General features: G+C 54.0%; 1 non-coding gene across 1 annotated transcript; it reads right to left on the reverse strand.

Annotated features, from left to right (window-relative positions):
- Positions 1-1,082: 1,082 nt before the first annotated feature.
- On the reverse strand, positions 1,083-1,205 carry LOC146861917 (U6atac minor spliceosomal RNA). Its single transcript, XR_014978701.1, has one exon. It is a non-coding gene; the product is annotated as a U6atac minor spliceosomal RNA (small nuclear RNA).
- Between the last annotated feature and the right edge of the window lie 3,500 nt (positions 1,206-4,705).

The following is a 4,705-nucleotide window of genomic DNA, read 5'->3' on the forward strand; positions in this document are numbered from 1 at the left end:
TTGCAGCTCGGTCGTCGCGTGTTCAGCAGCCTCGGAGCTCCTCGCTTGCGGTGAGTTTGCCTGCCTCCTCTCCCCGCCCCGGCCCGGTCCCTGGGCAGTACCAGGTGACGGGGCCCTGTGGTCGGAATACCACGGGCGGGGGGGGGGTTGCGGCACGAAGCCAGGCCCAAGTCGCCGGCCAGAGGTTGTGAGTGCTGCGGGGGAGGGGCGTTCGCCTTGCCGGTCGCAGCTCCACCGTCGTGCGCCTTGGAGCCTCATGTTGCGGTGAGTTCTTCTGCCCCCTCTCCCCGCCCCGGCCTTGTCCCTGGTCAGCACCAGGCGATTGGGCCCCGTGGTCTGAATACCACGCGGTGGGGGGGTTCGGGTGCCGGGCCAGGCTCAAGTCCCGGCCTGGGAGGTTGCGCGTACGGCGGGGGTGGGGGCACGCATGTGTAGCAGATCGGTCGGGCATCGCAGGCCACCAGAGCTCATGATTTGTGCAGGTAGCTCTCGGAGTCTTCTCGATGATTGGAATGGGCATTTCTTGCTGCCGACTTGTGATAAAAAAGATAGGTCGCGCACACGTCCGGTTTCCTGGTGTGTGGAAGGGGGTCCCAGTGGGCAGGACAGGCGGCTTCAATCTGGGGAATCCAGGTTCGGGCCTCAGCGTAGGCATTATAGGGAGAGGCGGTGTGGCCTTGGGCACGCCCGCGCCATCGCGGGCAAATCCCTCAGTTTCCCCGCGTCTGAATGTGTATGCGAATTCGGTGGCATGTAAAGCGCTCCTTCACTGTCGGCCCCGGCAGGGCTGGATTTAGGACGGTGCGACTGTGGTGCTAACTACTTGGGGGCGCCGGGTTTGGGAGTTCATTAGCCCTTTGAAGCACCGGAGGCAGCGTCGCTTTCCGCGGCGATTACCAGGTCTCACATGTGGGTCAAGATAACTCGTGATTAATTTTCTTCGGGAGAGAGATCAGCATTTTGTGAAGTTGAGGTTTTGACTAAGGTGAAGTTAGTGCAGAGGGTCGATGTCCCTGATAAGAACGTATGCCAAGTAGATTACAGAGTGCATTTGATGTAAATAGGTCAGCAGGTTACTGTTTTCAAAGGAGGCGCCCCTTGTTACTTGCAAGTTATAACTTAAGTCCGTATATGTGTTGTAAAGGCCACTAGGACCTCTTCCATCCTTGTGACGGGGAATGCTACCTCCCCCTTTCATACAATACTATGCGTACATACAAGCATGAGAGGTAACTGGTGCTAAGAAAGCGCTTGCTGCCCGATCCGGGTCAAGCTCGCGCTATGCAAACTCCCGCCTCCCAAAATTAACCTTTATCCAACAGTAATCCATGTTCTATTAATGTATGGTTAGCGGTGTGTATGCTGTTATAGGATGAACGTTTATAGTTCACGGTTGAATATACGGACTTTAAGGCACGGTCACTTACTACATGGCGTCTAACCATGTTTTTATGCACAGCAGGCATGATGCGCGCTTTTATTAATTCCACTGTGGGCTAGAGAGGCCGGGTCAGGGGCCCCCTCCTTTCTGGGTCAGCACAGTATGTGCTGGGTCAAGGGGCACTGAAGCGAATTATGCGGTGTGTTCCACAGCTCCAGGGTTGAGTACACATCCGGGTGAGGGGGGGAATTTACGCATTTCCCACTCGTTCGGGAGTTGTCTACATTTGACGCTGTGTGGGAGGGGTCCCGCGGTTCGTGGTTAGCGCCTAGGCAGTAAGGGAGATGCCATCTTTGTTTGTACATTTATGTTATGCATTCGATCGATGTGAAATAACTTTAGCCAGGCGGTCGATGCCCATAGCTCTGCTTCCTAGTCACGCCGGGGCACTCTTAGTAGTGCCCCTTTTGGCCTCCAGGCATGAGTTCCTCATGTGCACGTGACCGGCGGGGGTGAGGGGGGGCTACTACAGCTCGGCAGGTTTGAGTTGGACGCGCCTCGGGGACGCGGCCGGTGGCTGTGGTGCTTGTCCCCGGGGCCGAGTATTGGGTTATCGCGGCCATGCGGTCCAAGGCGCTGGTTTCGGCTCAAGTCTCTCTGGAGCCGTAGGTTCGACCCCACCGCCGCCATTTGCGGGCATTTATTTATACTCCTTCAGTCAGTACTCTCTGGTGGGCCCACATAATATTTCATTAGTTGTTCCCCGGAGGCGGGCCTAGTGGGTGGGGGGCTACCTCGGCACGGGACGCTCCCCCACGCGACGCGCCTTTGACTCATTGCCTCGCGTGCTTATGCCCTGCATTAGCACACCCGCAGCCCGGTCTCCGGGGCGCGCTTTTACCCCCCCCCGTGCCCGAAAAGGTAGGTCTATACGGTGCTCAGGCACAGTGCTCCGACTTCTTTCGGGGCGGGTTCGTGCGGTGATTCAATTTCTCCCAGTGCGCGAATTGTACTTAATACGGCGCTCAGGCTCAGCGCTCCTACTCAGTTCGGGTCGCGTTCGTGCGGTGTATACTCTCTCCCTGCGCCCGTACTTGTGCGGAATTTGGTGCTCATTTACTGCGCTCCAGTATCTTCGGGTCGTGTTCGCGCTGTGTCTCAAGGGCAAATCACTTATCTCCCCGCGGCAGATATTCATGTACAGACGGTGCTTATGTACAGCGCTCCAACACCTTCGGTTCGAGTCGTGCAGTGTCCCTGGGCAAATCACTTTAACCCACTGCACGAATATGCATGTAAGTATGGTGCTTTTGTACAGCGCTCCAACACCTTCGCATTCGCGCTGTGTCCCTGGGCAAATCACTCTATCTCCCCGGGCCCGCACTTGCCAGCACTAGGTGCACACCGCCAGCTGGCGGCTGCTTTCCATTATCGGATATAAAAAAAAAAAACAAAAAAAACTTTTAACCTCTCGCTTCTCTCTTGGATCGTGCCAGGTGTCCGGCAGACCGGTGGGTCTCGCTCGGTACTGGACGGATATCTTAAGCGTTTCTTAATCTTTGCACATTTCACTCTAGCATTGGACACTACCATCCTAGGTGTAGCTATCCCCCTGTAGGGCATGCTGGGAGTGTAACGTCACTATGTTTAGCTAGTAGAGTGCTTTAATAAAGGCAGCACGGCGGGAGTATGTATGGCGCAAGATAAGGGGCCGCCTAGTGTCAGCCCTGACAGAGTTTTATACGAGTTAAGCCTTTACGCGCTGAATTGTGAGGTCTTTTGGACACAGCTGGGCCGGTGTTAGGGCAAGGAGATTGGGGCGGTCACAGTCCTTCATGCCCGGGTCTCGAAGTATGGGCGCAGTCACATGGGCAGAGCTCCTGGTTGATGCAGTTCTTGAACTTATTGCCAGTTGGGACGGCACGACGTAGTGGGAGACATACAATATTCGTACATCCTCCAGTCACCTTCAGTAGACCTGCCGCCCATTCCTCGCGCGCGCCGTCCTCCCCTAGCCACTCATTTCTCATGCTTTCATTACCTCCCCCAGGTGCCGCACCACCAGATGTGCGGTACCCTTCCTTAAGGTTGGGGTCCCTTAGGGACAGAATTTGGCAAGCAACTAATTTTGTGACCTATAATCGGGTAGTTATGTTGCATGACCAGATCCAATTGCCACCCGTTACTTTTATCCTTCAACGGATGTGCTTGTTCGCAGTAATGGCCGCCCCGCACGTGAGGTGCATTTACGGGGAATCGAGCGTGGCGCTTGCTGGCAACACTAGCAAAGGTATATGGCTTCGCGCTTTACCAGGAGCTATTGCTCAATGGTACGTCTTGTACCGGTGGTTGGAACGGGCCACACAGGACAAGGGTTTGAGTTCCGCAAAAGCTGTCAAAGTGTCATAAATTGGCAAAATTTCTAACTCTTCTTTATAGTCTAAGTAACGCTGCAATAATCTCGGCGGGCCGGTGCCCGGCCCCGCGCGGGCCTGGGAGGCAGAGTGATTTGAGGAAACAATTTCAGCCGAGGTACTTTGCTGTATGTGTGGGAACGAGTGTCCGCCTCTAACTGCAAGGGAAAATGCCCTGGGTCTCACACAGAATCGGCTTTCATTCGGTTTAAGGAGATGAGTATTGATAATGCGTAGGGATAGTTGGCCCAATTCTGAGCTTTAATATGTGCTGCGATACTGGCACAATTGAGAGATGGAGTTTGTGTCTCTTGTGAGGATAATTTTCCAGTTACAGTTGCAGCTTCATTAAAGGTGTGATTAAAATGGTATCTAAAAGGAATGTCGTGCCATGCGGCTGATCACATACCACAGTCAGTCTGCCCTTTCAAACAGCAAACTTTTCGCACCAAGGGCCCTCCTGCTTCGGGTGCCTTGCGGCAGGGGTGCGATCCTCTAGGGGTTTTGTTTCTCAAACTGATGCAAGTGCTGAGAATTTTTTCGCCGTCGTCTTGTTTGGATTACGCTCGCGATTAAGTGTCACTCATAGGTGCATTCTCACGAATTACACTGACTTAGGGAACGGTCACACATAGCAGTCTAAACTTTGGCTGCTTTGTTCAATGTGTTTTTGAACCCAGATCATCTGTGTAGGTTTGGCTGATGCGGCTATTGCATAGCACCCAATCTTTGCCTACTGGTCATACAGCAGTATAATTGTTCTATCTGCAGCAGTCTGTGGGGGATGTCTGAGAAGTTTTGCAGAAATGCTGAGGGAGGTCAGGTTCGGGAACTGGTCCCCGGGACATGGTTTGGGCCATTAATCACGTTGATGGTTTCTTATTTACGGGCACATTACAGCCTTGGGTAC

The sequence above is a fragment of the Triturus cristatus genome, chromosome 2_2 (genome assembly GCF_964204655.1).
Source record: "Triturus cristatus chromosome 2_2, aTriCri1.1, whole genome shotgun sequence".
In the NCBI taxonomy this organism is placed as follows: domain Eukaryota; kingdom Metazoa; phylum Chordata; class Amphibia; order Caudata; family Salamandridae; genus Triturus; species Triturus cristatus.